General features: G+C 40.3%; 1 protein-coding gene across 6 annotated transcripts in view; it reads right to left on the reverse strand.

Annotated features, from left to right (window-relative positions):
• Positions 1–9,404, reverse strand: part of FUT8 (fucosyltransferase 8) — a 98,609-nt gene extending 89,205 nt beyond the window's left edge. For all 6 annotated transcript variants that reach the window (XM_036383845.2, XM_036383846.2, XM_036383851.2 and 3 more), the window contains exon 1: positions 9,227–9,404. The gene's annotated coding sequence lies outside the window, so the exon portion shown is untranslated. The remainder of the gene's footprint in view (positions 1–9,226) is intronic.
• Positions 9,405–26,484: the final 17,080 nt, after the last annotated feature.

The raw sequence follows: 26,484 nt of genomic DNA on the forward strand, positions 1-26,484 counted from the left end.
CCTTCAAAAAAATACTGAGACATGGCACAATACCACAAAGGTGTCCTAGTGAAACTCTCAAAAGTAAGGAAAACATTTCTGTTTAAGTTTTTCTCCTGTATATTCAAATCTTGCCCTAAATAAGAAACAAATGCTTGCCTAGACAGCTGAGAGAAACCAAAGACATAGGTGCCCTGCCATGAATCATTTTATACAACTAGGGCTGGGAGAAAATCAAAAAGGGGGTGGGGGAAGAGAGTATTCATCAACACATTACAGCCACATTAGATCACTGTATCCTTGAGGGGGAACAGTTTTTGCTATTGCTGTGTGAGCACTGATTGTCAAACAAACAAAGTTGTTTAGCAAGCACCCAAAAGGAGAAAAAAATATCAGCTAAGTACAGCATATCAGGTGTACTACACATTTTATCATCATAAATAGAGGCACAGAGCTAAAGGTTCCAGGCAGTCTGAAAGCTCACATTCTGAACTTGGTCAACAGGATTTTTCCTTAGAGGCAAAGGGTTTTAAGAAGAAATTTTTGTAATTGAATACATTAATAATTTAAACAAATATTTTTATGACATGTTTTAGAAACTCTTCAATAAATAGCATATTGGATAAATACTTTAATATTTTTACATCAATTAAAAAAAACCTTCAAAAAATAAATTCCAAAAAGCTTAACAAATATATCAGTACCCCTACAACCTTTGAAAAGTTACTGTGTGACTGTGCAAACAAACTATGGTGAAGTACAACAAAAGTAATATAACAAACTAAAGATGAACATTGGGAGGTTATTGGAAGAGAATTCCTACTGCTCTTTTACAAAACCTTTTGTAAGAGCAATGCTTTGAAGAAAGAGTTTAATTCACAGCAAGTCAAAATTGATGTCCATAAGATATTCACAGCAATGTTCCACAAGCTTCTAAAGAATCTGTGGCATACAGAATTAATAATGTCATGGTGATATTTATTGCTATTAACTGCCTCACAAAAGAAATTCTCTAACATTACAGAAAATTATTCATCATACTGTAAGATTATGAAGCAAACATATAATGAAAGCACTCTCCTAAAAAGCATTTACATTCAGAGTATTGCTACCACAAAGCAATTGTAAAAGCACAAACTTCATCAAGCTTTAGAATGACCAACAGATGAAGTATTTATTTTCACAAAGTGATATATTCTGAAAATAAATTATGCACATTATGCTTATAAATATCTAATATTTGAAGGAACTAAATACAATCATTGATTCATGGAAACTACGCTTTGCTACAGAAATCACCATTTGTTTTAGGGAAGATATGTAAAGAGGACAGGTTAGCAAATACCAATGAAGAGGCAAAAACCTCTGAAAAAGATCATTCCTCATATAACATCTCATACTCAGATAACAAAAAAGAAAAATAAATTTTAACTATACATGTACACCCAGCCTGTTATTTCATAGTAATTCTCTGCAACAGGCAAGTCTTCTGATTTGAAGACTTTTAGCCAAAAGTCTTCCAAAACAGTTACTGGGCTCTTTGCATCTTAGGACTACTTCTCTTCCTTTATTTATTCCTCACCCTGAAAATGTGGCAAGGGAGGGAGAAAAGAGCAGGAATAAAAAATAATCATCTGAGGGATCTAGTATACAATATTTGGGGGGGTAAGGGAAGGGGGGTGGAAATCAGAATTGATTGCATCTGATTTAACAGGCTGTCAGAAAATCATCACCTTGAAATGATGCATTATGAGCTACATAATATGAATATACATACATATCATGACAAACCACCAAGAGAGATCACCAATTTTTAAGGCTGACAGATACTTCCTTATAAAAGAATAATTTTTTAGTTTAAGTTGCCAAAAGCTTTTCAAGATGACCCATTCTGTTCCAGGTGTCCATGCCTAAGCTGGTTCAAAGTTTACATGGTATGCAAAACATATTTTTCCTCCTTCCAAGGAAAGCTACATAAAAATACACTTTTGCCTCATTACAAAAGGTTTTCTTCAAAAGGTTTAATCACTCATATGCTTTAAGCTCTACATGCATCTTTCTAAGAGTCAGTGAAATGCTTTCCCTGACATACAAGTGATGCTTTTGTCAAGCTCACTGTAATGTTACTGATTTTGTTTTGATATGTTGCAGCTGAGCCACCTACATATTCTGTCTGTACTTATTCCATTCCTGTAACACTTCTGGGAACTAAAGATCCACAGGATAACATAGCTTAGAAGGGACCTTCACATGTCCCTCAGTCCAATCTCCTACTCGAAGTCAGATATAAGAATGGGTTGCTCAGCTTTCCTATTTGGGTCCTGAAAACCTCTAAGACAGAAGCTACACAGCTTCTCAGGGCAACCTCCTACACAGCTTCAATATTCCCCATGGAAAGAGTTTTTCTTTAAATCAAGCCTGAACCTTCTGTGTTTCAATTGATGAACACCATCTCATGTCCTCACCCCACAAATCTCAGTAAAAGAGCCTGACTCCATCTTCTTGGTGATGTCCTCAAAAAAAACCCAGTATGTTGTTTTTTGATCCCACTGAGATCATCTGTTTCTCCAGCTGAAAAAACCCATCTCTCTCAGCCTCTCCTCACAGGATGAGTGTTCCAGTTCCCTAATCATCTTCGTAGTCCTCCACCAATTTCACTTTTACTTATCAATGTCTTTCCTGTATTGAGAGTCCCAAAACAGGGCACAGCACTCTAGATGCAGTCTCATGAGCACCAAGTAGAGAGCAATAACCACTTCCCTCCATCTGCTGGCTATATTCCTTCTCATAGAATCCAGGATGTTGCTGCCCTTCATTTTTTTAGGCTGAGAGAGCCAGGCTTGTGGAGAATGAGAGGAAAAAGGAGAGGAAAAGGAGAGAAGGCTCCTGTGAAACCTTAGAGCACTTTCCAGTACCTAAAGGGGGTCTACATGACAGCTGGAGAGACACTTCTGACAAGGGCATGCAGTGATAGGGCAAGGCGGAATCGCCTTCAGCTGAAAGAGGGAAAGTTTAGATAAGACACTAGGAAGAAATTTTTTACTGTGAAAATGGTGGAACTCTGGACCAGATTGCCCAGCAAGGTTGTGGATACCCCATCCCTGGAAGTGTACAAAGCCAGGCTGGATGGGGCTCTGAGCAACCTGGTCTAGTGGAAGGTGTCCCTGCCCGTGGTGGGGGGTTGGAATTGGACGATCTTTTATGTCCTTTTGTATAGGGTGTGACTGAGATAGAGTTCATTTTTTTTTTCCCTTTTCCATAGTAGCCCTCAGTGCTTTACATTGGTAGCTGGGAACCCCTCCGTGATTCTGCAGGGGCATGCTGCTGCTGATCCATGGGCAGAGTGCTGTCTGCCAAGACCCCAGGTTTCTCCAACAGAGCTGCTTTCCAGCCTGTCAGTCCCCAGCCTGTATCACTGCAAGGTGCTCCTGTTTCACCAGTGTAGGACTCTGCAGCTGTTCTTGAATAAAGCTCCAGATGGGCCTTGTGTTCACAGCGACAAAGTCCCCCCTGAATAGCAGCCCCATCATCAAGCACAACTATCTCCCCCCAGTTTGGTGTCATCTGCAAGCACAAGAGCACACTTTGTCACTATTCAGCACAAACCCCTGCAGTACCCCTCTTGTTACCAACCTCCCTATATGACACACTAAGCACTTCTTTCTGAATCTATCCAACCAGTCTTTTTTGTATCTCCTAGTTCTCCAGCAATCTGTTCTGTCCAAATCTGGATACAAGAATATCAGTGGAGATTGAGTTGAAAATCTTGCTGAAGTCCAGGAAAATTAAATCCACTGTTCTTACCTCTTCCAAATATTCAGTCAGCTTACCATAGAAGGCAATCTGCCTTGTCATGCATGATTTACCTTTGACAAATCCATGTTTATTGCTCCCATTCACTTCCTTCTTGTGACCAGAAATGTGTTCCAAGAAAACCCATGTCCCTATTTTCCCAGGGACAAAAAGAAAGCTACTCAGTTTGTAGCTCTTTGGGCTGTATTTTGGCCTTTTCTGGAGGGTGCAACATATGCATTTGTTCAGCCATTGAGAGGGTTGCCTGGTATCCAAGATGCTTCAGAGATGCTAGGGAAGGACCTTGCTGTGACACTGGCCAGCTCTATCAACCTTCACTGGCACAGTCCTTTAGGCCCCATGCACTAGTAGGATTTGAGTCATCTCAATAATCCCCAGCTGAATCCTCAGCCACTGCTGGCAGCTGCTCTCCTGATAAGCACAAGGCCTGGGAGACCTTGCTGGTGATGCTCACTAAGGAACAGAAGGATCAGGGTACCCCAGCCTTATCTGGATCCACTGTCACTGTGACACATCACATTCCAAAAGAAGCTTGGATTTTACTTGTCCAGCTTTTCACTACTCAAGTACTAGAATGTTCTGTTAAGTTGGACTGTTCCGTTCCCCAAAACTCTTCTTGCTGCCCTTGATCTCCCTCCTAAGCATCATCTCTAGGTGAGCATTGGCTCTCTTGATGTCATCCCTACATACCAGGACAATTTTTCTAAATTTTTCCTTTGTAGCCTGTCCCAGCTGCCCCTGTTGGTATATCCCATTTTTGTACTGTAGCTCAGACATGAGTTCCCCACAAAGTCTTGATAGGCCTGCTTGCTTTCCTGACTATCAGGATGGATCACTGGCATCTAAATTTATTCTCAGTGATACCCCTGCTGGATCCAACAAGTATGAAAACATAAACTATCCATGTAAACAAAAGGAAAAGAGAGGAACCAATAAAATTTGACTAAAGAAAGAACTGCAATGTGGAAAAAAGCTGATACAGTTGACACAATGAACACAATCTTGAGTTTGAGATACAGACCAAGTCTGAGACGGCTGGGAAGACAGGCATGAAAAGAAAAAAACAAATTCAGATGAGGGAAGCCAGGAAGAATGAAGCAAAAATTTGAAGGGGGAAAACTACAGAATACAGAACTACAGGAGCCAGTGGAAATGCACAACACAGAGAGGAGAGATCCTTTTTATGACAGAAAACTGGATGTGAAACTGAGGATAGTGGACAGAAACCTGAGACAGCAGACAGGACTGTGAAAGGATTCAAACAGTGAAAGAAACTCAGATAAATAACTTATTAGTTAGAACCTCTATGCACACTGGATAGTACTGGATGCCAGATAAGAAGCCCTTTAGCAAGAAACAAACTGTTTACATGGGGAAAATAGAATTGTGATAAAAATTTCAGGATAGGGCAAAGAAGATTGGGACAGGGATATCACACAAGGAATAAGCAGAAAAATCAGCATCCAACAGAATATATTCACTCCCAGAGCCTGGAATAGAGCCCAAGACTCCAGAATTTCATCTATACTTTCAAACACTTCAAAATCTCAGAAAACCATACATAGACAACATCATTTGGAGTACAGCTGAATAACAAATTACTAGTATCACATTCCCAGCTAGCTCAAGTGGCACAAGTTGCACGGCAAAATAGACAAATTTCAGCATTTTTAGAGACTTACAGGCGTATTAGTCATATGTGCAATCCCACAGGACAGAGGGTTTCCTCCTGTCTATCAGGTTTGCTGACTTTTTTTTTAAATCTAGAATGTCGAACATTTTGGTTATGTGCAAAGAATTTCATGGAGTTTTAAACAGCTGACTATCAAAAACCTACCCATCGGTTAAAAAAATATATATAGTCACATCACAAAAATTAAAGGTTATTTGATCTTGTTCTCTGTGCCCTTGTGCTCAAGGTCCTCCTGCTGTGTTACTGAACAACGTGTTAGAAAAACAATAAACAACAAGATTATATTATATAAGGACCTTGCCATATGCACTGCAAATGTTGGCAAGTGTGTTGTTAATAAGACAGGTATTGTAGAAAAAGTGAGGGAATTAATACTGTCCTGGATTTTTTTTTTCTTCTTTCTTGCACACAAATCATCTTTAAAAGAAAAAAATATATCAAAACCCCCCGACAAACTTTTAATGAGCAATCCACTCTTCATCAAAATAATGGACTTAGTACCTTGGGGTTAACACTGCAACAGAGCTAAGTATTTATCCCTGCAGTCTAAATCAACACACGCCATACTACAAATCAAGCAATGAGGTCTTTCCTAGATGTGCATTCATGGATCCCTGTTGAGGGGTTTATTAAAAACAAGTAAAAAAAAGCCAGATTATTGTTAGTAAATTAGACCTTTATGGGAAAACATCTTAGAATACATAAATCATTAAAACACTGATAGATTATTTTGAAAAATCATATCATAAAGTTCCTAAATTGGATATTCAACACAAAGGAATACATAATATATCTCAGGAGACTTATGTGAAAATATTACTAGTGAAACATGCAGGCACTAGAGACTGAAGGTAATGAAACAGCAAAAGAGGAAATTAAGAAAGTACAATATGAACAGCACATAAAAAAATATTCAGGCCACACATTATTTGATACCAAGAAAAAGGATTCAGTATGGCACACTGAACACCATCTATGCCATTCTACGCTATAAACTGAAAGCAACATTGTAGGGAAAAACGTAAAATTTAACCCTACATTTATAGGCCACATTACATTTCTTACAAGAATCTCTGATTCTGCCATTTCATGATGTGTAAGAGCTTAATCTTGCAACTTCAAAGTTCTTTGGATACAGTTTTTGTTGCACAACAGCAAAATACATACTCTATTTCCCAGAAAAAAATCACACATCACTTCACTTTCAGATTATTTTCATCATACAAGAGATGCATATTAATGCAATCATACATAGCATGCATCATCTATATTTGTTTTCCTTAATGTATTAGAAGCATATTCTAAGACCAGACAACAAGATTTAATTCAGTTTTGCTTTGACACTAGCTCCCCCTCCAGACCAGTCTAAGATTATAGTCATGACTTTTTACTTTAATTTTGACTGCAACAAGATATAAATACTCAAATCCAAACCTTCTTCTTCTTTATCCATTGAAATGACAATGAACAGACTGATTTGATAAACTATAAATAAAATTATCATTTATTATTTTTAACTGCATACATTCCAAGCCTGGGAAAATAATTTGGTTTAGAAAAGATCTGACAGATAAAGCACCTATTCCATACAGCCACACAAAGACAGAAATGGATCAAAAAAACAATTTCTACAATATGAATGGTGTGCAATATTTGTAATATATAAGCATTCAATTATACAATCAAGTCTCTATTTGAAGTTGCAATAAAGTGATCATAAACCACAGATGTCAAACCAAAGGGATGCCCCTATGTGGTTTGGTGCAGCCTTTACCAATTCACTTAAGGTGAAGTAGCTCTATTTCTACTCCAGCATGTATAGCTAGCATATTTTTTCTTGTATTTCCTAGAACTACTGTACTTTCAGTTGTTCAGCTAACTAAACCACCAAAATTTTAAACAAATGAAGACAATGGGCTAAAAGGAAAAGAAAGCTACAACTCCCAACTGACCTTCTTGTTGTCAAATGTCCTGGCAGCTACATCACTGAAAGAGTGAATTTGCCTGATTAAACACTCCAAGTTGATTCCTGCCCTTCTCTCATTGTTGAACTTTTTGCTCAGAAAATATGGGTAATTAATTGTACTTCCAACTTTGAAAAAGGCTGTCTTATTACATGTAGTTGGGAAAATATGCAAACTTTGCAATATGCTAGTGTGCCTGCTTAAGGTAAATATTCATATAAAACCCTAACAAGCATCACTAAAAATCTGGCAGTAAGCATACCTGCAATAACCGGAGAAACAGATGCTACTGGAAATACATCAAAGCAGAGTCACCAACTCCCCATAACCAGTTTTCTTTAATAATGAAAGGAATTGTAACAGTCATCTGTAAAAGCACCCCAAGCACCAGCAGCACAGGCAAGTTGGCCACTTATTTGCTTTTGCAGTTCAGACTTCTCTGAAGTTTTTGATGACTTGCAGGGGAAAATTACTTGGAAAAATAAATAAGATTAATACTACAAAATCAAGAAACCTTTTCACACTCACTCTTTCTGAAGTATTTACACCAGTAACTTTCAGGCCTAGACATTAAGATCCTGTACTTGGGGACAGAAAGAGTATGTGTGTGTGTATGTAGACATGTATACTGAAACATACAATTTTCAGCTGATGTGTATGTTTCAGTGTACAAACACACACACACAGAACAAGAGGTGCCAAGTGCTAATAGAAGATCGCAGATAAAGTACACGACTGTTCTGAGCACAGGGTTGTTCGCCACATCCATGTACACACAGCATGTGCATCATGTGTGCGTTGAGGGCGCAAGGACAGCAGGTACTGCCCCGAGGAAGTTACAGTCTTCAACAAGCAATTTTACAGCTCATGCCTTTGCCCTTAGGCTTCTTGGTACACTCCGCACCACAGCACTATAGTTTCTGCCTCTTGTACCCTCAACCAGGAGCTTCTGAAAGCAGAGGGTCACAGCCTGGTCTTTGCAGTGCATCAAGAACACACTGCGCGCACTACTTGCACACACGTGTGAAAGACCTGAGCATAATCAAGCACTAACTCGCCTAAGGCTAAATCGCCAGAGCCTTACCAGTAACAGGATCCACGACCAAAACCAATTGTGCCGAAATACAGGAAAGGTCGCCGTGGGAAAAGCCCCAGGCAACAACCGAAGGCTCTGTACCCGTGTCAGGCAAGCACTTCCTCGAGGAACCAGGCGGCCCCAAAGCGTGAGGTCCGTCCTCACAGCCCACGCTCACCGTTTATTCCTCCCTGCCAAAAGCAGGCGTCCCCTCGGGCGGCCGCAGTTCCCGGGACAAGGAAAGTTGGAGGCCGCCCCCCGCGCCCTGCGGCCGCGGCGCACGGGACGGCGGCAGCCGCGCTCCGCGCTGCGGGAACCCCGCTGTCCGCGCCGCGCCCGGGGCTCGCACGCATCTCCCTCCCGGGCCCGGCCCGGCCCCGCCGCTCACGGTGATGCCCCGGCCGCTCGACGAGCCCCGGCCTCCCCTTCCTCCGCCGCGCTCTCCGGCGGCCTCAGGCCCCAGCAGCGACCCTCAGGTGAGGGAGCCTACGGGGACCCCGGCACACGGCAGGGACCGGCCCCCTCCCCGCCATCACCACCCCGGCGGCGGCGACAGTGGTTGCTGAGCAGCGCCCGAGTCGCAAAAGCGGCGGCGCCAGGCCCGGGGGAGAGATGGGGAGCGCTCGCCGGAGCAGCCCGGTCTCGCCTCGGTACCCGCTTCCCTGCCGCCGCGGCTGCCGCTCAGCCCCCGCATCCCCTTACCAGAGTGCCGGCGCCGCCGGCGGAGCCCGCGCTGCCGCTGCCACGGGTGCCGGGCGGGGGGGCGGCGGAGCTGGCGGGCGGGGAGCGGCGGGAGCAGACGGAAGCAGGAACCCGTCGGCGGCGGAGCGGAGCCGGCGGGGATGGGGCGCGGGGCGCGGGCAGGGCGCGCGCCGAGGGCGGGGAGCGGCGCGCGGGAGCCGTGACAGCGGCGCACGGCCCGGGCAGCGCGCGCCCCCGCGAGCGCGGTAGGAAGAGCCGCGCCGCGGGCGCGCGCCTGCCGGGGGAAGCAGCCTATGGGAGCGCGAGCCGGGCCCCGGTGCCGCGGGAGCGCCCCCGTCACGGAGCGACGGAGCGCGCATGCGCGCCCCGGACCTTCCAGCGCCGCCGCTGCCCCCGCCCCGCCGCCTCCTCCCGCGCGCCCCCGCCCCGGGAGCGGCCGGGACGGGCGGGACGGGCTCGGCAGCGTCCCCGCATCGCTGCGCGGGGCTGTCCCCGCCGCGCGGGGGACCGCGGGGCGGCCGGCGGCGAGAGCCCGCGGGAGCGGCCCCGTTTACCCCGGCGATGGGCGTGAGCGCGGAGCAGCAGCGCCCGCTGAGCGCCGCCGCGGCGCTCCTGCCTCCCGCGAGGGAGCGCGGCGGAGACCGGGCGCGGGGGCGGCGTTCCAGGGCACCCCTGAAGTGCCGCTTGATCCCTCCGGGAAGGCGTCCCTGCCCCGCGCGGCTCTGTCCCCGGCAGTGATGCCGACCCGCGGGCAGGGCCGCCCGCAGCCCCAGGTGCTGTCCGCAACAGGCTGGTCCCGCCCGCAGCGCCAGCGCATCCTGCCCGGGAACAGACTTAGTGGTTTTAATGCAAAGATCCCTAGAAAAGACAGAAATCTCACGAAATTTTCTATTATGAGAGAAAAAGGAGTGCTCTGTGTCTGCTGGGTGACAGCAGGACTAGAGAGAGGCCCACTCTTGTCCAAGCATCCTTGACTGTTCCGCCTTTGTGGCTTACAGAACTTTCCCAAAAGTGCACTTAAACGAGTGAACTCGGATGGATGCGGAATTTTAGCTATAGTATCCTAAAGATTCATCTAGGGAAGCTATGTACATATTATAAGTTTGCAACGTGCACTGGTAATGTTTCAGTGTGCTTGGGAGACGAAATGGCGGAGATGGGAAGGGAGCATGTGAAGTAGAAATTGTAATAGGAGTATGTTCGAAGATACTGTGATTTCGGTTAAAGCCAGAGCTGGTAAGGATGGATACTTTGTAACTATCACATCCTTTTTGCGCCCCTCCCAGAGCTTAGAAGAGCTGTCCTGCATATTGGTGTTCTGTCCTGTATTCCTTCACACTTGTCTTCCCTGGTTTATTTCACTAGCCCTCTTGTTGGTTTTTGGTTTTGTTGGGTTTTGTTTTGTTGGGGTTTTTTTCCCCAGAAGTCGTAAACATTCACAAATGAGCTTGTAAGGTGTGAGACATTCTGCCAGTGTCTGTTGCTTTTTTCTCTCTTGACTTCATACGTTCTGGATCAGCTGCGTGCTAACATGGCGCTTGGGGCACAACCACCACCAGCATTGTCTAGGGGGATGCCAAGAAGAGTTACAATATTCTGTGCCCATAGCAACCTTCCAGAGCGATCTGGAAATGCAGAAATAATTAATATATCTTTTTTCCCTAAGGTTTTGATTCCTAACTGACAATAATAGAGATTAGTTGAGAAATTGAGACGATAAGCAGATTGCTGATGGTTGTCAAGCACTGAGTGCAGTTGCTAGCTCCTGTGACTGCAACAGTTGTTATATCTACTAACAATTATATTGCCTACAAATTTAGTTAAGGATTTATATTCCAAAATCCAGTTCCATAAATCAAAAACATTTTAAAAGTCTAGGTATATGCAAATGGGCCAAAAGTGTGTGCAGTGCAGGGAAGGGAAGGGAAGGAAGCCCCCATGCCTGGAAATATGCAATGTGTCAGGTTGAACGGGTCTTTGAGCAATCTGATCTGGCTGAAGATGTCCCTGCTTATTGCAGGGGGTTTGGACTAGATGGCCTTTAAAGGCCCCTTTCCAACACAAATCATTCTGTGACTCGAAGCTGATGATCCAGAAACCAAGGCATGGCTTTCCAAATGATATATTTAACTGCATGTTGCCTTTGCTTGGAGGATGCCACCTAGAGAAGGATTCTAAAAGACAGTAAAATTGTTCAGGAGACTTCTGAAAAGTGGAGATGTTGTGGTGGGTCTTTTCTGTCTGGTAGGAAAATACTATTTTATGGACATAAATCTGATTATTAACCCACAAAATATTAGGGTACTTTCAATGCAGACAGTTCTTAGATACAATGTTTGCAAACTGGACAAAAATCAGGCCAAAATAGATGGGCTCTTTCATTGATACACTCGTGCTGATTTCAGTTGTACTTACTGTGATGTGAAATTAAGTTCATTTCAAATAATTGTTTAATACAATGAGGAAACTACTGCTGGTTTACTTGCTTTCAAGCCCATGATATTCTCTGCTACAGGTTTATGATCTTAAATCGAAGAAAATTACACAGTACCATGCCCAGCATCCACTGGAGATACCAGTGGGTAAAATGTGATCAATCTGCACATGACTTGTACAGTTAGGAGTTATTTTTATTTATATTGCAATTCTAACCATGTTATAACACCTACTGCTATCAGCCTTATTTTTATTTTGAGCAATTTGTGACCTGAGCTGTGCTAAGCCATGACATAATGGGAGAAAGAAAATTAAATTACTAGGGGGAGAGATGAAAAGCTAGTGAGGGGAGTGCTGTTACAGAGCACTAACTTTTTACAAATGCTAAATGCAGCAGGTACATACAATTTGAAGTACATTTCCCAAATTATACTGAAAGGCCAGCAGCTAATTTCATTTTCACCACAAAAAGCTCATTTTTAGGTGTAGAATGCCTCTTGTGACTCCAACAACTTCTTCATCCCATGACCAAGGGGCAGAGCCTTAGTTTGTTAGTGCTCTGAAATGCTTGGGAAGGGAAATTTACACTAGAATATGGGACAATTTTTCACCACCGTGGTTAGGAAATTAATTTTCTTAAACAATTTTAAGGTGGATTCTAGTTCGGATTGTGGAGTGTACAGTTTCTAGCACTCAGTCTCACAGCCTAATGAATCACTTTTACCTGATACAGACCCAAAATCTACTGGAGTCAGCTAATTCTTTCCACTTGGCAAGAAGGTGGTAGGACTTTTACATAGCAGGTGGAATCTCAGCAGGGCAACTCTAGTTTCACTTTGATGAGACATCCTGCCACCTGTCTCAGAAGTTCCTCTGATTAGCAATGTGAGTTAAAATGGAATGTAAAGGTATTTTGGCTTTTTCCCCCAAACACATGAACACATACTGTAGTCCACATTTAAACCTCCCTAGAAGCAAAATTCTACTTTTGTGAACTTTCTATTTCTCTGTGCAGTGTTAACAAGTTGTCTCTTATTCTTCATTATCTCTGAACCCCAGAGCCATAAAGCACTCTTAATGGATAACAACAACTCCTCCAAAAAGTACCTTAAATCCTTATCCCTTTATATTAAATGACTAGAAGCACATTCAGTTTTTAGCTATCGCAGTAGTAAAAGTAAACTTAAAAGAAAGAATCACCAGAGCTGGAAGGGATGTTAAAAAAAGTACTTCTCAGATTAATTTTTTTTTTTTATTAAGCATCAGTTAGGGGCTTTGATTACTTTAGGTTTTGTGGACACTTTTTATTTATTGCAGTATAACTGTACCTTGGAAATACTTCATTATAAAGACATCCAATTCTTCAGGTGACACCAGAGTTAAACCACACACTTATCGGAATCCTCCCATATGCAGCCTGGTGCTGCAGATTGGCTTCATTTCATACCAACTATTCTATATTACCTGTTGCAGACCACTGTAAAATGGTAATACTCAAGGATCACTAAAATTAAGATCAGAACAGGAGAGTGTTACAGATATTTTTCTCTTTGCTTGCTATAAAGAATAATACAGCTTCTAGCATCATTTATCCAAGCTTTGTTTTGTCATTTGAAGTAGGAAGAAGACATGGGTAGGATCAGCTCAAGAACCAGTATATTCAAGAAAGAAATGTAGAAATTATGTTTGAAAAAAAAATGCAATTGGAGTGGAATGGTGTTATGCCTTTGTCCCTCTTAAATAAAGATTTTATATACTGAGGAGGATGAGTTGGGAAAAAAACCCCAAAAATCTAAATCAGTTAATTTTTCCTCCATGTAGAAGTCAACATGCTATGAGTACCCATACACTGCACCACTCAGGAAACTGCAGAAATGCAACTGTAACATAAGAATTACAGAAAATATGTCACAAGGGTTAAAGGTAGTTCAAGACACAATAGGAATGAGATTACATAAACTGCCAATGTTACATAAAACTTTAAAAAAATTCTAAGACTATTACTAATCATTTAATATAAATCCAAATTTCTTAAATTCTAAAGAACATTTTAAAGGATCCATCAAATATTTCTGTTGTAGCCCTCAGAATTTTTCCTGCTTTTTCCACTTGAAATCAGATCTTGTACTTGTCTCAGCTTCACATAGAAAAGAATTTCAAATACTTGAAACACCCCTCCCAAGTTAGTAGTGTTGTAAGAAAATTTTAAAACATTTTTACTAAGACTTATATCTGTGTCTATTAAAGGATATAATGAAAATTTATTTCTGCTTTTCCAGGAAATGCCAGCAGGTACAGCCAGTCACTGTAAGTGTACTACAAAGCAATGGTTCCTCCTCTGTGGAAGAAAAAAAAACAACAAAACAAACAAACAAAAAAAAATCTGAATTACTGAGATGCTTTGCTGTTAAAAGATGTGAGATAGTGCTTCATCATAACATACAGAAGTACTTGCAGCTGCAGAGCAACTCAAGAAACTTTCTGTCCCATTAACCAAAACACTTTCAGTTTCCAGCTTGAAGCAGGTGAAACCATAACAAACATTGCACAAGGACTGTTTATCTGTGCCCAAAGCATTTGAAAAAAGTGTTTATATGAATCAGGACAAACTTACTTTTTCTTGACACTTCCACATTTACAGTTCTTCTCCTGAATTGTAGTCTGATTTGACTACAAATCAGCAGTTTGTTTCTGTCTATTTACTGGTTTTATTTCAAGCAAAGGCTTAAAGGTCAAAAGGAACAAAGGGCAAAGACAATTAAAATATGCTGGATAAGTTGTGTAATCAAAAAATCATCTTGTGAATGTTCATTAAATATCAGAGATGCCTATGATTATGTGGAAAATACAGCTGCACAGTGGTATCTCTTCTGAGGAAATGAAGCAGGGACAGCTTCACTAACAGCAGTAGTCTCTACACCTCAGCAGAATAGAGACCATTCTTGTGTTATATTGGAAAGACAGAAATGTAAATGCAAAGGCAAAAGGATCTTCTCCATGTGTACATTCTTTCTTTAAACTGAGCCTCAAGTAGTACAGCTGTGTAAACACAGTCATTTGTCCCTGCAGATGAGTAAGTAAAATACAGATTATCCAAAACTTGTGATTTGGATTATCCAAAACTATGCACAGTAAAAGCTACTTCAGGATTAAAATCCAACAATGTAACTTGCATTACAAACTGGATGAGCTGCAATGTAGACACTAACACCTGAAGTTGGCCCAGCACTTCCCACTTTAAGATCTCATTTCAGTTGCTGACAGCAGAAATACTTGTTTTCATAAACTCTCAGCTGCTTAGACCAGCATTTTTAAAGCTCTGTCCCTTTTTTCTCAAGTGCCTTAAGTTTCAGAGTGACTGTTTCAAATTTGTCAGGATTATGCAGGTAAAAAAAATGTGCCTTTAGTTTTTCCTTTAAGAATCTATGTGTATTTAGCCAGACTACTCCTATAAGGAGCAAGGAGGAGGATATGACTTTAAAAATCAGATGTTTCACACCCTCATAACTGCCATATAAACAAATTGAGTTTTGCAACTAGATTTTCATATCAAATTTTCCAAATATGCTAATGGATATGTCCTGCTCTTTTAATGGGACCTAATCTGAAACAGAGTTTCTGGTCTCACTGTATATGGAGGCAAAAAGAAGGAAGTCCTCTCTCTCATGTTTCACATCATCTCCATGCATTTCTTACGCCTGGAGTAGCTAGGGTATCCTTACAGACAGACAAACTCATCACTTTTTCTACTGTAAAATACTAGAAGAAGCAGCATTTCTAGAGCTGAGTAGTAATTACAAACTTCTAAATATGTCATTGTGGTGTTGCTAAGATGCTAATTGCCTCAACATTTCAAGGTTTCCTTGCTCAGATTTATTTTATAATAATTGAATGCAAGACATTCAAAAGAGTGCTGGTGTCTACACTATTTTCATAGTACTTTACAGCTGTATTAATTCTCTCTTCTGGACTTCTTTCCATCAAGGGAGAAAATGCACTTGTTTATCACCCATACATTTTCACATTAAAATTTCCTATCTTTACTCAGCTCCTATTTCTGCCACAAGAGGGAAGGGGAAAGTGCTACATTTTTTTGAATGCTTGACTCTGCAAGAATGTTTCTTCAGAGTAATTTTTGGTTTGTATACATCCAGAGGGGAATAAATAAAGCTACTGGGTTGCCAATGTTTTTATGACAACAGGTCCAGCTCTCTTGCTTTAAGATCTTAGCCCTTGGATTTAGGTTTTTGCTAACTCGCTTAGTGATTTATTCCAGATTGATGATTTATCTTTGCATTGGACATGAAAATTCCCACTTGCTTATTTGCTTCCTTTCTCAGATCAAGTTCCCAACCCCAACAGATTTGTGTAAATAAATGTATCATTTCTTGTAAGATTTTCAATATTGCAATTTAACAATAGCATTATCAGATAATTTCTAGGTATTCATGGAGAACAAGAACTTATCTGAGAGCCTTATCTGTGTGCTCACAGGGTGTGGTGATTCCATTAGCTTTCCAAACAATGGATTTCCTGTGAAGGTAAACTTACGCTCAAGAACAGCCCGGTCTGGTTTACAGCCTGAAATAGAAATGTGAAACATTTTATCTGTGGCTTACAAAGAGAGTACTATCGGCTTTTCAAATAATAACCCCAGCTGTCCTATTTCTCAGCAAGGCCTTTGCAAGAGGTTTATGCACACACTTTCAAAGAATGAGCAGCCAATAAAAGATCAGATCTGCTGGAGAAGGACAGTCTGCTGCACTGGCCTGGCATGTCACATGGAATGCTGCTGCATTCTGGACAGAAATACTTCTGTAAACTAAAACCAGGCAAGACCAACATATTTTATTCAATTAAGCTTTCATTAGACTCAATTATTTTGTTTTCTTTTTGACTAATATATGTAAATTTATTATTACATTAGTAGCTGCAATTGAAATAGTTCTTAAATTTCCCAAGGGCATTTCATTGTTATTGCGTCTATCAGTATTTGGCACAAATGGAAAAACAGCTAATAAGCAACCAAATCAATTTCTGGGTGCAATTTACTTATCAGCCCATTCTCATGTCACATGTCCCACATGTAACTTGAACGACCAGTTTTTCCTTCCATTAGCAAGTAGATTAACAAAAAGGATCTACCTCCTAGCAAGCGCCAGATAAGCCAGATACTGTACCCCACCTGGAAATTTAACAGTTATATGCAGGGCCTTCACTAGAGTTGCATTCCTGTTTGTAGCAGCATTGACACAAAGTAAAGATTGTGACTAACAATTAATTATGGCTTTGTATCTCATTAAAAAAAAAAAGAAAAACAAAAACAGAAAAGAAATAAAGCCTTCACTTCCACCAGCTCTTTTACAGTTGAAGCAAAACATCTACTTGCGGCTCTGGAAGTGGGTCTTGCTGCAGTGATGGATGTACTCAAGACTTTATTTCTAATTTATTAAACTGTATTAACCCTGGGAGAAAAAAAAAAAAAAAAAAAAAACACCACAAAAACAATCAAAAAAAACCCCAGCCTCCAGATGGTTAAAAACATACCAGGCTCTTTGCTGGGAATGAAAGGCTGTAGGGAATGAAGGGCTGTTGTGAGCAAGCTACTCTGGTATGCCCATCTGTGTTGTTTCTCCACCAAATGCCAAGGTTGTTTAAGGTTCTGCTTCTAACATCCAGCATTCCCACTTGGTGGCAGCTCCCTTACTGTCCCATTGAAATCACAAATCTGTCAGCTATTGGAGAGAAACAAAGTTTTTGTCAGTAATGCTCAGAGGCACTGCACTGTTACCAGGCTTTAGAACTGGCTATCTCATTTTGTAATTTTATCCGGATTCTTTTGATAATCAATTTACTTCTAACCTTAAGGAAGGAAAATTATTCAATATAGTTAGAAAAGCCAAATGATTAAGGTTTCTCAAGTAATTTTGAAAAACATATTGCATGATATGAAGAATTGTTTTCCTTGCTAACCTTTCACCTTCTTGAATTAACATTCAAGCAGTTACTTCAGAGCATCTCTAACAACCAGCAGCGGGGGGGGGGGGAGTTCAATTCCAGTAATATACAGGTACACTTCTTGTAAAGTCTGATAGTTCTTAGATTAAGTATGTAAGCATTGCCTAAGGCAGCCTTCTCTCCTCAGTTGTGCCAGATTAAGCTGAGCGCTGAGCTGTTGCAACGCCTTTTAGCAAAACAGAATGCAGCAGAGCAAGGCCAGGTTAGGACCTGGTTACTACCAAAGGCAGTTACTGATCTGGCCAATGCTGAAAGAGGATTAAAAGACTCACTCTTTCTCTCTAAGCAAATATGTGTTTGGCTACTGTAGCAGTGTTTATTGGCACTAATCATGAGCAATCTACTGTTTGCAAGCTTTTTCCAATTCTGAGGTAAGATTTGGATACGAATATGGTGCATGTGTGAGTTTAAAATGTATTTTATCTAAACTGGTAGCACAAAACTTTAATTTGCACAGGGAATCAAGACAGAAGTGGTTTGGGAATTATGTCCCAACTAATTTGGGAATTATGCTCAAAAGTCTGCAGTACATAAGTACAGATTCCTACCTCATAAGGACTCAAAATGGGTGAGCCTGTTTTTGTGCTCTTCCCTTTCCCAGTATGCTGTAGATGGTAGATAGACTGAGCTAGGAACACATATTTAATCTATCTAGTCTTATCTTAACAGAGGTAACCAAAATTCTTTCCTAATTCCGCCTAACTGAATGTATCTTTGCAGGGTGGCCACAAAACAACTGATAAGTTGCAGCATTTTACTCCACCCTCTTTGATGGGTAGTGCAGCAAAGCAATCTTATAAAGCCAACATGGTCTACATTTATATTGTGTTCAAATAAGGCTTGCTATTGGTCTGAACTCAAAGAGTTGCCTCCAGGGAAGAGTTGAAGAAAGCTTAGCTCCTCTGTCATTGGAGACATCAAGGGTGGAAAGTTTACATAATCTTTTACAAACATGATTTAATACAAATTATTATTTCCTTTTAAGGTTTCTATTTCCTCTTGATCCTACAGCCAAGTTCATATTTGATAAGAGAAATAGGAGTGCCATGAGAGAGAACTGGTAAAAACTGATATATCTAAATACAGCTTAAACACTGAAGACAAAAACACTTTAATGGCAGCACAGATCTTGGAGCAGAAAAATTTATATAGCAGGGTTCAATCATTCCAGGGTTCCTCTACAGCAATGCCAGAAAGGATAGCCACAATCCAGAAAGTCTTCAAACCTGTAGTAATAATTATAAGATTGTTTTTTATTTTCTATTTCACACTTGAGTAAGACAAAACTTTACATAGCTAAAATAATGCAATTAGAGAATTAAATAATAAATTGTATTGTTGTGAAGTACCTGTACATGTATTCCCAGCCACTGCAAATATGTTAGTCAGTCAAAACCCAAAAAGGATTTGGATGCATAAGCAACTTAGGAGTACTTTCTAAAGGCAGAGTCCCAGAGGGTAACCAGCAGCAGCTCATGGAAAGAAATGTGTGTGCCCATCTGACTGACATTATATTTTACATATCCAGGGTAAGCAAAGCAGCTTCTGTTCCCACCTAAACAAATGATGCAGGTCATGTTTCATCTGCCAATGACTTCTTTGAGTTCTGTGTGGCAGTCAGCCATACCTCGCTCTCATCATCAATATAGCTGTAAAAATATGTACAAAACCTTTGACCATTTCACATAGCAAAACAGTACAGCTGTTCTTGTTAACAAGTTTCTAAATATTCTGAATCAGAATATGCACATGTAAAAGAACATTTTAAATCTCTGCTGCAATAGTTTGAAATGTTTCAAAATATCCACTGGCATGAACAAACTAGCTGCTATTGCCAGAAATTATTATTGGTCCCTATTGAAGAGAAACTTTCATGCTATTGTGTTCCTCTGAGTGTGGGTAGTCTCCTTCTGAAGAAAGAGAAATATGTGAAGTGGCTTTTGCTAGTTTTGCTGGATAATCATGCAATTCGTGCAATCTGCCTTTCACCAAGACCAACTGCTTCCTTGGGCTGAAGTACCTATGAGCTTCACCAGCACTGTAAAACTGATCTGGATTTCCTGTCGAAATCTTATTTTTTCCAATCTCAACTTTCCAATTTTGTCCAGTCTCCAACTTATTCTGTCCAGATTTTAAATTTGGTTTTTGTCTACTTTTGAAATTTTGTGCCAAGTAAATGGTAAAACTCTACTCCATCACTCTGATGGACAGGTGTGGAACTGGTGCGCTGGAGTGCGTGTAGCATGTTGTGTAGCACAGGTACACTATAAGCCATATACCACTCTAACCCATGTACCCACTATAACTGTTAACCCATGCCTTTGGCAGGGCAGCCACACAAAACCTGACACATTTTGTATACAAAAACCTGCCAGGATAAACCCACTGTTAGATATACCTTGCAAATGTAGACAAATGTGGTTACAGTAGATGAACTGGAATGAAGATGTTTCTCCTGTCAGCTCTGCTGTTGATTTTTTGTGTGAACTTTGATCATTTTATAGCTCTATTCGTCATTACTTTTCCTGCTCTTATCTGAAGAATGGTGAGATAACAACTCTCTCAAAGGCAGCGAGCCAACATGTGCCAAAGAGATCTGAAATCACCAGATAGAAGGTGGCTCTCACAGGACAGCAATGGGATGTATCAAATATCGATGCTACAGTTACTTTTTAAATAGTACTGGACACTGGATTTTCATCAGAATTTATTGGAAAGTTTTATTTCTCTGTTGGCATGACAAAGATGTTCTTTTATTGGTATCTTGGGGAGGTTAATTGCATTGGAGTGTTTTGTTTTAAAGTTCAAACCTTGAGTGAATGCAGGCAAGCTGCTTTTTTATCATAAGATTTCATCACACACCCTGTTCCTGGGGGATTATTTGGTTGTTAACAGTCCTATTGGTTCAAATTTTATATTCTTTGGTATTGCCACCTTTCTTCAACTCTTGAACTCTAACAGACACACACCCTGTGTAGGCTCTGAATGTAGGTTTTATTGAACAGGTGAAATATTAACTGAGCCGTAATAAGCCCCATACAGTGCTCAGTAAATGACACATGTATATTGTTTTGGAAAATGCTCTGAGATCTTGCAGGGTGAGGAATTGAAAATACTCCTTGTTACATAGATGCCTTTGCGTAATGGACCTCAGGTACCACAGAGTCAGTTTAGAAGCCAAAAGAGAATATAAGGCCACACTTCCCAAAATGGTGCTATATGCATACCTAGGGAACGCTCCATGGCTACCAGTTTTCTAAAGAAAAATGTCAGAAATGTGTACACAGAACAATATAATTCCTGTGTTCATGTAAGTGTGAATAGTGTCAAGCTCCGTGCAGCTTTTCCACCTGGCACACTGTGTGCATTTTTAAATAAGGCTTCAGAAATTAGACGATCATGTAGCACAGAAGGCAGTTCATTGCAGGAGGCTAACCAGCTTAATTCCTGCTAATGGTATGGTTTTGGCAGTAATTTCATAAGGAATTGGTCCTTTTCCTTAACATCAAGAGGAAGATATGGCCTGGAATCCACACTGAGGGGTGTGAGTGACAAGCAGTTTGGAAAAGGTTTACATCCTGTGCCATGCATAATTTAGGGAAACTGGTAGAAACTCTTATTGTTTGATAAATCAGCTGATCGTGTAAGTAACTGAGACAGCAGCATAGGCACTAATGTCCCAAGCTGGCACTATGAAATAGAAGTAGTGAAATTATTCTGAAAGTGTTGGAAACAATAGAACTTCTTAATAATTTTAGTTAGTGGTTTTAATTAACTTCTAAATTAATTGTTTAATTGTTACCTATATATATATTACAAATAGTATGCTATTCTTAAATTACTCTTAGCCAGCATTTAGCAAAGTTGTCATAAGCAGCTAGTGTGGGAATAGAGCTTGGGAAAATTAATGAAACTAAGTTTTGCTAAGCTAACCTTGATATGCTTCAATGAACAAGGCCTGGTAGAGAGTGATGTATTGTTGAAATTGGATACAAGAAGCACAGAATTTATGGACTACAAAGACTTTTGCAGAAACCAGAAGATAGAGAAGAAGCTAATAAAGACTCAGTATATGAGTGTTGAAAAGTCTCTACCTGGAAAAAAATACTAAAAAGACTGAAAAATATAAACTCATTAGCATGAGAAGTGAGAAAACAATAACTGATAGAAAACATGATACTGATTAATTAAAGACAATTATTAAAAGTAATTTAGAAACAATGAACATTAATTTCTTTGTTTGCTAAAAATGTGTGAATGAGTTTTGTATCTGCATTTGTGTAGAGGCCTGAATTTTGTTGGCCACACACACGCCTCCAGGCTAGGAATAAAGTAATGCCTTACTCACTGACACTAAAAAGACAGTGTTAGAGTCTTATTTATCCTGACAGTTTCAGAGGATTTGGTTGCTAAAACGTCATTTAGCATTCAGGGCCCTGCCTCTGCTGTGACTTGCCGTAGCCTCTCAGCAGTCCCTGTGTCTTCTGAAGACACTGCTTAAGGTTCCCTGTAAGCTGAGACTAATAGAGCAGTGCCAAAGAAAGATCTGCAGCTAGCTAAATAACCAAATAACCTGTCTGCCACAGCATATGTCTCTATCATCTGTTCAGTAATAAAAGGCATTTAATTAGTTAAGTGTGAGAGTCTATATCTCTGGTCAACCTTTAGTTTCATTGCCTTAGCAAAATCAGCTGGTTAAAACTGGACATCTCTTTCTCTGAAGGAATGGAAACTATGATATGACAATAAACTCTTCAGGCTGTCACCCTCTACCCAAAGTTTTCTAAGCCAAAAAGAAGCTAAAATCCATTCTCATAAAGGCACAAAATTTGGCTCAAAAGGCAACAAGGAATGACAGAGTTGTTTTATATCTTAAATGTGAAATACAGTTTGTCACGTGCCAAGTTTGAATGCAGAAGTCAGTTATCTGACTTGCTTCCTGTTAAATGTTATCTCGTTCAGAAATTGCAAACAAGATCTTTATTGCATTATTGTCTCAGATGACTGTTCAAACTATTGAAAAGGGGCACATGTGTGGCTCAAAGTTAATATTTATGCACTGAATTCCAGCAATAGAACTGTGACCAGACCTACAAAGCATAGCCCAGCTGTGCACTCTGTGTGCCAGTTCCTTGGGTGGTGCTTGGACTGTTGCAACATTGCAGTGCTAATATTCCCCAAAGCACTTGCTGGCAGTTTTAAGGCATGATGTAACAAATCTTCTGCGGGTGGAATGTTGCCCAGCTCTGAGGTAGTTTGCTTGGTTTGGTTTTGGCTTCTGCATAAACAATTTGCATGTTGATTTTTAACATGGTAATTAAAAAGGCGGGCTGTGCCTACACCATTTCCTGTTTCTTCCACAGATTTCTTGAATAAAGCATTTAGTCAGTTTCACTTTGCTTTATTTTATGATCTTCCTTTGTTTCATTACAGTTCACATTTAATTTGAATGCTACTGAACATTTCTTCCAAATATACACAATGTAAAGGACTTTTAATTTATAGAGGCTACTCATCCATGCCAATCACTGTTATCAGATGTGCACTGAAATATTCACTGACTGAAATATGCTGTGTTCTCATACTACCCATGGAATAAATTACATAAGGCACTCCTGTTTCCATAATCCAAATTCTCACCAGAATTACCAGATCAGTAATATCAGACCAAAATCAATTGGCAGGTAGGCCCAAGTCCAAAAAGGACAAAACACAGCTCTACTTTGTTTTACACACTTGTCTTTATCCTTTGATTCTGTACAGAGATTATATTGAATATTCAGGTTATTGATTTTCTTTAAGGTTGGCTACAAAAGTTATAAAAATCTTCAAACGTTTATTAAATTTATATCATCATCAATAAACAGAAAGGCAAATCCCCAGTAACAGCTTCATTTGGTCTAAACAGAGCTGCTTTGAAAACAGCAAATTTACAGATTTGCACCATTCCAGGATCAGACATACATGTACACAGAATTATACAGAAGTTAAATATTTCCATGCAATAGAAGCTGTGGAGTCAGCTGTTCTAAAAGCTACCAAACAATTTCTACTATGAAAGGGCAGAAAGGTCTAATCTAGCAGTAATGCTGAAAGGTAAAAGGAAATATTTTCATTTAGAGCATGATTTAAATTAGTTAGGGCTCCCAGGTCTGGAAAAGAATGGATTGGACTGGATTGGATTGGATTGGATTGGATTGGATTGGATTGGACTGGATTGGATTGGAGGGGACCTTACTGATCATCTAGAGAAGAGGCTAGCAGCAGCCAGGTTCAAAGCAAACAAGAAAGGTAATTTTTCATGTGACAGGTGGTGGACCTGTGCAACATCTTGTCACAATTGCAGATAGTAAAGCTCACAGGGGCACAAAGAGAGGTCTTCTAAGGGTTACTTAAGACTGCCAAAAATTCAGCCCAAGGAAAGATGGCTGGAAACAGCTGGAGTGCAGGAATGTGTTAGGAGAAAGGTCATTCCTGCCTGCCTTGTGCTTCTTTCCTGGGCCTCTCTGTATGGCCAGTGCTGGGCATGGGTCACTGGGCTAGCTGGGCCTCTTATCTGACCCAGAACACCCAGTACAGGTTCTTAGATGAGTCAGGTTCTTGGGTGAAAACATCAGTGATGCGTTTCAGAGTAAATGAAGCCTTATCTCCTTGACCCCATCTAATAGTAAGCTTAACCATCTCTTCCTGTTCTAGAGCAGCACACTACCAAATAAGCCTGTTCTACAATTTGCTCCTAAATCAGCCCTCATAATCACAGCATGGCAAAATCTGGATATGCTAATTTTTAATCAAATAAATTACCAACAAGTGCAAATTTGAAATACCAGCAAATACGTAGCCTAGTAGTCTGACATCCTCACACTCTGGCTAATTGATTCCTGTGTAACCTCAAAGAATTAATAATACATTATATGATATACAGAATACATAACTGTTGGTATTCAAAGGTGTCACTACATAGAATTTATATTGGTTATGTTTTTTCTTGACTGAGTCATGCAATTATTCAAACAATGACAAAAAACTTACATGGTGGTGTGGTATAAAATCGTCTTCATGTACTAACAGGAGAAGGAGCAAAGAGGGATAAATAATTAGGAAACAGCTTCCTAAACAATTATGAAAGCTTTGATTCAAATTTGATTTTTGTTCAAATTGCTTTACTTGTAAAGTGAGGTGACTCCATCATCACAAGTCCTGCTGCAGAGTGGTCTGGGGAAACCATTAACGCTCTAACAGAGACTAATGGGCTTGTCCACAAGAAGTAATCAGTGCACAATAAAGCAGGAGATAAATCCACAGCATCTCAGCCAGCTTGCAATAATTATTATAGTCTATTTCCACATGCAGGAAAAAATTAATGTCACAGTATTTTATATCTGACAACTTAGACTTACACAAAGTTATAAATAAGCGACAGACACTGTGAGAAGTATCATGGTCTCTAACTGCTGAAAACCTTCTCTCTATTGTCTAAAAATCATCTTTAGTCACCTGAAGTTTTTCCACCTTCACCTACAGAAAACATTGTAGTTGCCCACATGAGGCACTGCACAGAGGTTGTTTTATTAAGGAAATTTTGCATATACAGAAAAAACATTTTTCTTTGAAATACACTTGCAGGTATTAATTGTAAAGCTGGGGGAGGCTATGCTGGGTTTGACTGGAAGAAAGTACAGGTCTTTGAAAGTCATTGAGCTTTTCCATAGATTGTTCATACACAAGTGCATATCCATGAAGAAGCACAGTGGTTTGTTGGTTAGTAAACCAGGGGAGAAGAAGAACATCTACCAACAGCACCACACTGCATTCACAGCCATAGGAATAGGTAGAAAAACCAGATCCACAAAGTCAGTCTTGGTAGGTGAACTCACCTTTACAACTCTGGGAGAGTTTTCAGGGGAGCTGCAGACTCAGTATCTGTCTTCTGCCAGCTTTATGACATGAATAATTTCCATTCAGTGTGTGTGCTTGGACACATATGCACTCTGAATAAACAGATCACCCACAGACTCTCCAGTATCTTTTACAAGTATCATCAAAATCAACTCAAAATCTCAAAATGGAGATTAATCAAAAAGATGTTGTGATGATACTGAAGCAGGTTCAGTGGTCTCTCTGGTCCACATGTAGTGGCCACATGTTCCCAAACAACCTAGACACAAACAAGAATAAAACAAACTGTGGATTAAATATTTTGCCCATCCTCTGGTACAAGCTGATATGGATCTTATTTGTATTTATGAAAGAATTAAAGCCATTTCAGTAATGTCACATTTCATTCAGTATGCATTTGCATGTTAGCTATCAGGTAAAATCTCTTTTTCAGAGTAGATTTTGTTAAAAGCCTCCATGAAAACCAGCACTATATCTTTACTGTTTAGATGGGCTTGGCTTACTCTTGTTCTTGCTCAGACTGTAAAATAAAAGAGGAGCTTACTGGGATGCAGTGCTATAAAACTGGGGTGTTTACGATATCCTTTTAGCAATTTTTAGTCCTAAATTATGTATAGACACTTCATCTTATTATGGATCTTTGTAGGATTATGGCCCAGAGAAGCCTTGTTTTGAAAGAAATATATGGCAGGGAGGTAAGGCAAAATACTGCCTTAAATACTGTTAGGTGCCATTGAGTACACCTCATTTGGCAACATCTTTCAGCAACCCTGGTTGCACTGCAGTTTGTTGCAATAGTTATCAGTTATTAATTATTACATTTCCTACAGTGTCTTATATTGTATTAATACAGTAATCCATGTGAAGAAGACAAAGAAGGGCTCATTGGCCAAAAAAAGGTAGAG

Source organism: Molothrus ater, chromosome 6 (genome assembly GCF_012460135.2).
Source record: "Molothrus ater isolate BHLD 08-10-18 breed brown headed cowbird chromosome 6, BPBGC_Mater_1.1, whole genome shotgun sequence".
Lineage (NCBI taxonomy): Eukaryota > Metazoa > Chordata > Aves > Passeriformes > Icteridae > Molothrus > Molothrus ater.